Genomic DNA, 11,076 nt, shown 5'->3' on the forward strand with positions numbered 1-11,076 from the left:
AGAAAAAAGAAAAAAGAAAAACCTAATAAACAGATTTATCTATTCTTGTTTACTCTAATTGCAAAGTAACAGTCACCATTGCTTTAATTAAGCTGCCTTTTCTTGATTGCTTTAGACTTAATTCCAATTTCTAGGAGTTAGCTGTCCATTCTTTGTTCCTTGCTATACTTTTCTATAAGAAGCTAGTTCACATTGTTCAAACCTCATAAGACTTTTCCAATACGGAATGAAGTCTGGATTTCTTTCAAGTCATTGGTAAAATTCCTACTGACTTTCACAGGATTTTTGCCCACACAGATTTCAGTATATGCCATCTGACTTTATTTAAGACCTCATTAAAGTTTTAAATCTGCCAAAGCTGTATCCAAAGCTGTATTTTTCTGATTTTTCTCATCATTGTCCTTCCTTTCAAAAAGAATAAATGCATTTGCAATGCATCAAGAGCCTTTCTACAATAGTACCTAAGAAATAGCCTCTGCCACCAGACATTTGCAGCAAAACTGTGTTATTACATTTAAATTTCCAAGTCTCAGTAGCCAGCAAGTTACTAGAGTTCTATTATAGTTGTGATACATGAACTGCACATTGTTATGGTAATGACTTCTTTTTTCCTTCCCTTTGAAGTAGCAGTGTAAATACAAAGGATATCACATTGGTCTTGGAATGATACCTTCTTTACTTCAACTCTGTGTACTGTGCAGTAATCACAATTGCTCAAGAAGGAATTAAAGTGCATTAGAGCTCCACGTTCACTGTTCCTGCTAGCTCAACAATGGCCAAAGTTAACTCAAAGCATTAACTTCGAAACAAATTAAAAGAAATATAAAAGATCCTTTACTTGTCCATCAACTGTGATGCTCAAGAAGCCAGTCTTCAGGTTCAAGTGTGACACTGAGGTAGAATCCAAACCTACACAATGGCACTTAAAAAGCACCATAGTGGTTACAATGGTGGTTAAGAAAAATAACATTGTTTCTTCATATAGTCATCATAAAATATTACAGCTGACCAGATGGTGGAGCAATTACATTTCCATAGTACTAAATGGCTATTTAGCTTATCCACTTGTGAACTGTTAATTAAAATTGGGAGAGATATCATTTATATTCAAAGGGAAGAAAGAACTATATTGGACATGCTTAAACAAAGACTCACAAATTTTATTCAACAAGAGATCCAATTCTTTTACCCTTCCACTGACCCCACTAGGGAACAAACAAACAAAAAGTCATTGACAATAAGGCTGTGGTATAAACTGATGAAGAGTAGGCGATCCAGGGAGCTGAGCAATCCTGAGAGCACATGTGCACAACACATCTTGTTGTTTGCTGCAAACAAGCTGAACCCCTCCAGCTGCATGGGTGAGTACATGGTGCACTGAAGATCACTTGCACTCGGAAGGGGAAGCTGCTGTGTGAATGCAGCCCCCTCCCCCAGGACCAAATAGCACTGTCACTTACACAGCATTGTGAGATCAGGTCAGACTTGTGTGGGTATTTATACTAATTCATCTGTAACACTGAGAGTTTGTGGGTTCAGCTTTATGCAGTAGTTCATCAATGTGCTATTAAATTCTGCTACAAACTAATGATTAATTTAGCCAAACAGATATACAGTTCAAAGTACTTATCTGTGAAGGTAATTATATTCCTGTATTGTTCTAGAGTGAGTTCTTGCACCATTGCCTCGATTTGGGTACACAAGATTAAATTCATTAATAAACAAAGGGCTGAAGTGAACAAAGCAGGGAAGATTTTTAGGTAGAAGCAATTAGGCAATCTAATTTAAATGGGAGGAAAAAAACAGACAATGCTCCTTTAAAACTGAAACACAGGACAGCAGAGATAAGTTTCGTGTAGCTTAGTGCATTCACTTTAATCTGCCCTCGTTAGTCAATTCAAGTAAACTTTCATGAGCTCCTCTATGTAAATGAAACCTTGATCTTCTGAAGACTGTGGTAACGCACATGCTGTGATATGCTGGAACTCCTCACCTCCTTCCTGGCTTCAGCTGAGGCTGAGCCCTTTTGCAGTGCCACTCCTTTGAAACAGATTTCCCCCACCACTGAGTATAGTGCTCCTCAGAACTAGATGGCAAATGCAATGCACACACTCTCTGGTGTGCTTGGAGCTATGCACTGTGTCCCTTCTCCCTCTTCTTGGTGAATCTTGATCCTAATTCTGCTGGATTGAAGCTTTCAAGCCCTCTGTTCTTGAGTCAGGCAGTTTCTGGGCCTCCTCTCTGCCTATGAAGCTGGAAAGCACAGACTGTTTTTATTGTCTGTGAGATTAAAAATGCCCCAAACAGCTTGAGCAAAAAAATGTAAAGAAAAAGGAGAGAAAAGAAGGTTGATGTCTCATTCACCATAAAATGACCTCAGGCTTTAGTAGCCCCAACACCTAACACAAGCTTGGCAGTGTGGGTTCATTGAGAAAAAGCAGGTTTCAATAGCTGAAGTGGAGTTTGCGGTCTCTTAGAAAACTTAAGATGCAAACTGTTTTTATTGGTTACCTACTGGGGGTGCTCAACATACATTACTGACCATTTCTGCCCACTTAATTTTTTGCTATCTTTATGTCCTTTTCTTGTTAAATGTAAAATGTTTAAGGGAGCCACAGAAGAAATGACCTAAGTACCTATGTACAGTAACTGCACTTGCTATCTAGGAAGAACTGACCAAGTATGTAATTTTCAAATTTTATTCTTCAAAAGACTTCTGAAGTATATTCATTCTTATCCAATATGAAAGACCTTTAAGATAAAATGCTCTCTCTTAGTGACAGATCTTCAGGACTTGCCCTTCCTTTCAGATGAGAAGATCAGAGCTGTGTGCCCATGGCTGCACCCGCACCCTGCTGTGCCATCGCCTTGTCAGGACAAGATCACAGTGTGTCCACTGAGTGCGAGCTCTGCTCTTTTAGAAGATTGGCCTGGTGCTAGACTTCCCAAGTCATCTCCAGGGCTGTCATTGGAGGTAAACAAAATTGTAAGTGATCAGATAAGCCAACCTGCCATATTCTTTGCTGCGGTAGTCTCCAAATTCAGAAACAAAGCAAGAGCTCCTTCTCACAGCCCTTTGACTAGGAGGTAAAAGATTATTTCCTGATGATTCCTCAGTCTTTCCTGGCTCTTGGATGCTTTCTTCCTATTGCTATGGCTGTCCTAGAGTGGTTACATTAGAAGCATTCAGAGGCATGGGCTTTTGAATGAAAAACAAGAGATAAAAGTGGAAGTAACTGCTGACTCTGCTTTGTGACACATTTGTGATATTCCATTAAAGGAAAATAGAATCTGAGCTCCAAAAGTAGAGCCAGCTTGAGTCCTCAGAGCAGGGAAGTCCAAGCAGTGTGGTTTCAACTCTTTGTTTGTAGTGATACCCAAATGAGTTGGGTCTAACTGTATTTTGCAAAATGTATATCTTTACGTGTGTACTGTACAAAACATACACTGAAAACTCCCAAATTTAAGAACATATATAATAGTTAGCATCAAATGGAGAAGCTTTAGTGGTATGAATTGCACTTCTCTTCATCCAGAGAATCCCAATTTGCTTTACAGAGAACTGCTGGAATTGCAGGAAGAACTTAGTGGCCAATTTTGTCCAACAGTAGTTGTACTCATTCTGCGTTAAGTGGTGCATCCACGTGACTGTGTGCATGGCTATGCGAGTGGCTGAAACCATCACACTGAGAGTCTGCCCATATGACCTTTAGTGATATGTTAACAGCCCCACTTGCAAACTGTTTGCAGGAATCAGTTTTCCTTCTCTTCACTTCAAAGTTGGATGCTGAGCTACATGACTCTCCAATTCTTTTGACTGGTCTTTCTGTTCTCTGAAGATTGACTCATTTCCTGTGTTTGAATAAGATAGTAAAAGTGGATATGAAATATTATTTTGCAATTGTAATCAGAATAACTCTCAGTGCAGATATTAATAGTGAATTCTAAGACTCTGCCTGATAACAGCTGAGTTTATCGTTTCGTGGGTTAGATTCTGCTCTCATTTATTTCACTGTAAACCTGGAGTAACTGCCAGAAGTCAATAGATTTGCTCCAGATTTCCACAAATATAACAGAGGTCTGCCTCTTTTTCCGTATTTCTCCTACAGTGTTGGTGACATCAGCAGCCTGGGTATGTGAATCAGGGCACAGATGAATCAGTGCAGGCAGAATTGAAAGCAGCTCATTCCCTCAACTAAAACCACTGCTCTTTGGATTCTCCTCTATAAAGAGATCCATTATTCACTGCTCTTTGGAACCAGGTATATCCTACTTACTCTATGATCTGTCTATAGCCATGCCTCTGTTTCATACTTTGCCTGACATTTTTTCACTCCAGTTCGTACTATGGTCTACGGAACACTGAAGAAAGAAAACTTGAAGAATTCAAAGCGGAGGTACAGAAAAAACAGGCAGCAATGAAGTATGTGGCTCTTAGTACTTTAGGAGAGGCTGTTGAGCAAGAGATCCTTTGGAATGTGGTTTGGCTGTTAATTCTTGATTTTGCTAGTGTTGTGTTGCTTCAGACTTTTCAGAAGTGTGTACATATCTATGTTTGAAGCACTGTGAAAGGATCCAACTGCTTTGCTGGTTAGGTTTCAAAGGCTGAACTGCAAAGTGTAGCTCTGAAATGTGCCTCAGCCATTAACTCAAATCAGAAATGTTGCCTTTGCACACCTGCCCTAAGTATACAGAAGAAAAACATAACAAATTTTAACACAGTGGAATTTTATGATCATCCCATGCCAGCTGTTTCATCTTTTGACTCAAACAATCTATCATGGCCTCAGCCTAAAGATGAGGAACATTTAAGACTATCTTTGTCCGGGTTGAAACAAACTGCAGAAAGTAAACTGCTCCTTTATGACTAGATACATTAAAGTTGGCCCTTAAGTAATTTAAAGTTAAGACGATTGTCTTTGTTAAGGTTTGTAGGGATCAAGAGCATTCTGCTAACAGCTAGTGGGTCTCAGTTGCCCAAAGTTATTAAAGGATTCAGAGTTCAGCTGCAGCTAAAACTTCTTGTTTTCCTGGATATTACAGATTAGCAGATTTTAAAACATAGTTATAGGATGGTTGCTTAAGATGGATTTTCGAGCATGCTATGAAAAGTCTGCACATGCTTAACCTAATGCTGTGGCCAGATCCAAATCACATCAGTTCTGTGATTAAAACAACAGTGCAAACCTGTTAATTTAGGTACTGGTCACCCATCCAAGGTTCTGCACATTGCATGCCCAGTGTACCCAAGGGATTTTAGAAATCTGCAGCTTCCAAAGACACAAGTTTTAGGGAAATGGAGAAAAGCTGATGATGATAAAGGCAAAGATTTGTAAACATTACCTGTGATTAAGTTTTGGGACAGGCATAGGAAACAAGCTCACAGGACTCAAGGGCTCCTGGAGGCTCTGAACAAGGTGCCAGACTGATGGGACTGCCTGCATACTCATATTAAAGCAATGCCATGCAAGATGCCACTGACACCTTGGGAAAGAAAGGAGAGGAAAGCCCGACTACTACTGAGGCCTCATTAGAGAGTGTACAAGAGATCAAGGACATTCAAAGTTCTCTCCTGATACAGGTCCATCTGCATGGATGACATACAGTCCTCATGGCATTCCAACTTATCTTGGATAATTCTTGATATTCTGGCTCCTGGGCCTTCCAGATCTTCCCAGGAGTATTATCTGCATGTGACTGTCCCAAAGCCTCAGTCCAGTACAACAACCATTCCACTGCCTGAAGGCACTGGTTCAGTTTGTGAGAAATTCTCCCTTGAACAATGAGTATGCACAACACTTGCCAAACAGTAATGAACTACTTGATTACCTAAATGAGAAAATGGGAGGTAGGGTATGATGGATCTAGTGGACTGCCAGATTGTTATTAAAACTGGGTTTAGAAGTGATGTCATTTCAGTGTCATCTCTTGGCAGACTGCCTATTCAGAGGACCCTCGTAGGGGATCACACTGGGGGCTTCTGTAGTGTGGAGAGCTGTGAATCCATGTGAGGGGTAATATTTCATTAATGGGATGTTTGTCTTTTCTGGATGTGTGGAAGAGCGATGAGACTTCGCCACTTCTCTTCTCACCTTGTGTAGGGGGGGCAGCTAGATGTGGTTGATGCCTGCAGGAGCTTACAATCATGACAGAGAAATCGATGTGTTCCAATACAGCTTTGAGGGATGGGCCATTGTTCTTGTCCCAAATGAAAAGACAGTTGTGTGTTTCTTAGTTGTCATATACTTATGTGATGTGTTTAAAATATTTTATATCATATATAAAATAAATATAAAACTATTGAGCAACTTGACTCAGAGGGAAATAAATACATTTGCCACATTTATCATGATGTACATATTCTGACATAGCATACATCAGGTGCAGATATTTCCTTAAAAATATCTGTCTTCTTTGGTTTTGACTGTGAATGCAGTTATATTTCCAAGTAAGTACTTGCTGATGTTTTAATTTCTTCAGCACTGATGACATAAAAGATCTTTGTACTGTGTATGTGGCTTGCTTAGGAAAATTCCACTTGAACTCTGGAGCAATCTGAAGAATTTTGTCAGAAAGTTTGAGAGGGGAGAATTTTACTTTGCACTCTCTTGACTGCTGCCTTTGAAGACAGACGTAAAGCTAACACTGGTTTAAATGGAAACATAAATAAAACAATTCTGAAAATTCTGAGCTCAGAAAACTTCAGCTTTTAATTCCACTGTTACTGTGTGTACTACAGCTTAAAAAGAAAGCGTTGCCTACTTAGGTTTTCATTAAACTCATTTATTTCATATCAGTTAAACTCATTATTGTATTTTCCAATGAGCAACAATGTTTTGTTTAAACTTGTCAAGTCTGCAAAAAACCCTAATATTTTCAAGAAACTGAATTTAGGAAAAATAAAGAAAATGCTGCAGTACTGTTGGCACAAATTGTTTTCACATTTATGCTTATTTGCATTTTGAGAAGTGATACAGAAGATGAAGCAGTATTAACTTTGAAATAAAGTAATGAAGGAAATATTAAAATTAATTAATTTTTAAAAACTTTTTTTTTAATTTTTTTACCCAGTGATATGTTTTGCTCCAGCTGAAAATTCATTTGATGGATAACTTAAAAAAATATTTGTAAACTTTATGGTTTCCATTTTGGAAAATAGAAAATGCATTTCCTGACAGTTGTACTATGTGGGAGACATTTCACTTAGCACTGCAGAATGAAATAATGGTTATTTCTGCAGAGATGTGCTCTTTCTTACAAGATTTGTTATACTGCTGACAAATACAGGGTATTTTAATCTTCTGGAAGAGGGAATATGGCTCTTATTTTTAAAGATGGTGCAAGCATTTTGGAAAGTAGTTTCAGAAAATAAGGCTAGAATACTTGGGGATAAAATGATTGAGCTCTTGGTGTGGGACTTGAGAAGGTTTTTGCTGAATCAATGGAAAGAAAAAAAGAACACTAAATAGAAGCCAGATCCTTAATACAAACATCGATGAGATTGCTACTGGAAGAACAGATTGTGTCTGTCTTTCTGCCCTTTGAAAGGATACTGACATGGTTAAATATGTTCAGACAAGAGTTACAAGAAAAAGTCTGGGAAGTCTGTCTGCAGTAAGAAAGTGTGTCTACAGTGAGAAAGTACAGAGGCACCATCTCTTTCAGTTTATCCAGATGGAGAGGAGACTTGACTATGGTTTGTAATTCCTACAGAGAGCTGATTTCTGATAGCCCAGGGCTCTTGAACTCTGCAGACCAAGACACAAGTAGACAGAAAAAATTCAGACTGAAAATAAGATAGTCTTATGGTGATATTAATTAAGTTTCAGAACAACTTGCCCAGGGATGGAGTAGATTTTCTGTCATATGAAATCTTGAAATCAGGATGGAGATATTATCTTGTATATTTAACTATGTGTCTTCCTTCCCATTCCTGAGATATGGAAAATGCACAGAAATTAACAGCTGCAAACCTCGGCCCCGTGTCATGCAGGCGATTAGAGAATACATTCTGCCTACCGGTCTGTGCATTTGCAGTTTTGGATAGCGAATAGAATGAACAGGATAAATAGATGGAGAGATTGACAGGAGAACTATGCGGTTACCGGAGGTATTATACTTTTATATTCAATCTTTTATTCAGTTGTTTCTGAATCAAATCTTGAAAGGTTTAGATCTCAAAAATTAAACTAAATGAGAGAAGAATGTAGCCTGGGGGGTCTGCCATGCAGTGGGTTTTGTAGGTAAGATGCAGCTGGAGGAGCTGGCAAGGGGGAAGGTGGAGAATTTGTAAATTAGGAGTAAGCAGCCAACATGCCTACCTTTACTGTTGTTTTTAAATCTATAGATTCCAAAGGCAGTGGATTAAGTTTCTATACATATATAGAAACAGGATTTTACTATAAACAGCTCCTAATGCAGGTGAAAACCATGTATTGATTACTTAAAGAAAGTTAAAATAAAAGCAATTTTCCCCCCATTTCCACACATTGCAGCTTTTGGCCTATCCACTCATAGCTAAAAAAGCATTCTTTCCTGATAATCAAGCTTCAGCTGTCTGAATTTCAGGCCGAGCCTCTCATCTTGAGCTCTGCTGAAGAGCTTCTTTAATTAACCATTATACCACAGATGTTATTGATTTTTTTTTTTTCAAAATCTGGTTGAAACATCATTGTGCTGGATCGTCGCCAAGATGAAGGCCTGAATTTTTTGTGCACTGCTTTTACTCCTTCTGCATACCTTATTAGTCTCCATGTCTGTTAAGTGCAACCCTTAGTATTAACTCAGAAAATATAGCATTGATTTTTAGCCTTGCAGGCGTGATCTAAGGGCTCCTAATTTGGAATGTGGAAGCCTGAGTTCTCCGTGAAGCTGTATCACTGTATGCTTCCTGCAAGTAAGACCTTTTGCTCTCTTGATATTTTTGCCAGACTTCATTTAAAGTTCTTGGAGCAGCTTTATTTGCAGGAGGGATGGGGCAATGTCATGCCAGCCTGCATGCATGTGTATGCAGATAAAACACAGTCTGATTTGCAAGGGTGCTGCTCACCACTGTTTCTGGTTATTTCCTCAGGGTTGTGGCAGCTCGGTTTCTCTGCAAACCCGTTTGCTTATCTTTAGCTGCCTAAGTGTAATTTGGAGGATAAATGTTGCTGCCCAAGTTGCAGTGCTTTGGTTGTGTTGCTTTAAATGGGATGTCTTGTTCTCGTTTTGTCCGTCATCGGGATACTCAGGTCAGACACTAGCATGGCACAACATCCCGAGTGGAATTAATTGTTGAATTTAAAGACTCGATTAAATCAAGTCTGAGCTGTCAGGGCGTTTTTCCCTTTAACTCGCGGGAGACGCTGTGTCCCAGCTTCAAGGAAGCTCAGCCTTCCTAACAACAGCACATTCCTTTCAAAACACGTCTTCCTCTGGTGATGAATTCAAGAACTAAAACAACGACAATAGGTTCTTAAATTCTGATAAGATTCCTCCGAGTTTAGTGATACGTTATTTAAACATAATTTGAAGCTTTTAAAATACTGTAATGGCACCTCTTGACCTTTCAGAAATCACATGGAGCAAGAGATGGTAAAATATGTTTATTTACTCTGCATTAGAAGCTAAATCCCTGTTCCTTCTTAGAACCGGTAGTTCTTTTATACGCGGGAACTCATGCATGTCGCTTCCATTCTTCAAACAAGAGCTAGACAGTGCTACTTGAACTGGAGAAACAATGACCTGCAGTCTATCCTATGCCTGAGTGATAAACAACAATGCAGACCTCTTGACAAGCTCTGGCATCAAGCGTGGAGTCTTGCAGCTCAACATGTCTGCTGAACAGAAGTTAGAAAAAGAAAAGATCATCTTGTAAACAATTAATTAATGTTTGTCATGAATTATCATTTTTACTTCCTTCTCAAGAGGCTCAAAGGGAATAAAAAGGCATTTTTGCAGGTGGTGGCATTCAAAGTAAGGGCAATCAAATGTTTGAGAGCAGTGGCACAGCACTCTGAGTCTCTAAGGGTGAATGGTGCTAGGATTAGAGCACAGCAGGGGGTTGAGGGTTTCAGGTGTGAAGCTTAATGTTTGTGATCAGCAAAAAAAAGTCTTGAATTTATCTAAACTGCTCTTCTGCTAACAGTACTTCTAGCACATAAATGTTCTGAAAGTGACAAGTGTTCTCATTGCTCTTCTAATGCAAACATGATCTGCATTTGAAAGATGCATCCCTTTTGCCTAAATTAGAATGTGCATCACAAAGAGCGTAAGATGATGACCGAAAAACAGTTCTTTACACACACGCACGCACGCACGCACTTCAATCCAGGATACAGACAGAAAAATGCACAAACTTCCACTCCTTTTTACGCAGCCCCCAGCGCTGCAGCTCTGTCCATTATTCCTTTCGCGCCGCTGGTTTGCAATTAGGATGTTTTACCACTGGTGCTTCAGTTCCATGTAGCATCATTCACACGGAGCTCAGTGTCTTCGCAGCGCTGTGCACGAGGAGCTCAATTTTATTTTGGCCGAGCAGTTTTCAGGGATCTTTCTGCCTTTCCATCCTAATGCATGCACACTCCTTACTTCCTTCCCCTGCTCGTATCGCTGAGTATAGCACAGAGGACGGGGTGATAGGAGACCTAACAACAGGTTAAAGCTATTCTGAAGGAACTAAAAGGTTTAGGAATTGTATACAATGTTTTCTAGCCCTCGGGAAGAAAGAAAGTGTTTAGTAATTACAACCAATAACTGACTTACACAAATTAATTTCTCTCTCTCTTGGGACTACGCATTTGGCATTTTTATTTTATTTATTTTTAAAATATGTTTCCTCCATTTAACATAAAATCTTAGTGAGAGTACGGAGCAGGAAGGACCTTCCTGGACCTGAGATGGCAGTGTAAGACTGGGTGAAAAACCTCAGTTTCAGTTCAGAAGCTTGTCCATGTGTAAAATAAGAACACTAACTATTGTAGAAGTCAGTCACCTGGGAATTTTGGTATTTGATAGCATCATAAATTATGACATTATTTTCACAAGATAGCACCAGTCAAAGAAGGAAGAGTAGAGAAGCAAATTAGAGGGTTT

General features: G+C 39.2%; 1 long non-coding RNA gene across 1 annotated transcript; it reads left to right on the top strand.

Annotated features, from left to right (window-relative positions):
- The first annotated feature begins 29 nt into the window (after window positions 1-29).
- Window positions 30-7,010, top strand: LOC116216682. Its single transcript, XR_004159947.1, has 3 exons — window positions 30-2,974; window positions 4,110-4,262; window positions 4,340-7,010. It is a non-coding gene; the product is annotated as an uncharacterized LOC116216682 (long non-coding RNA).
- The last annotated feature ends 4,066 nt before the right edge of the window (window positions 7,011-11,076 follow it).

This window comes from Meleagris gallopavo, chromosome 5 (genome assembly GCF_000146605.3).
Source record: "Meleagris gallopavo isolate NT-WF06-2002-E0010 breed Aviagen turkey brand Nicholas breeding stock chromosome 5, Turkey_5.1, whole genome shotgun sequence".
Lineage (NCBI taxonomy): Eukaryota > Metazoa > Chordata > Aves > Galliformes > Phasianidae > Meleagris > Meleagris gallopavo.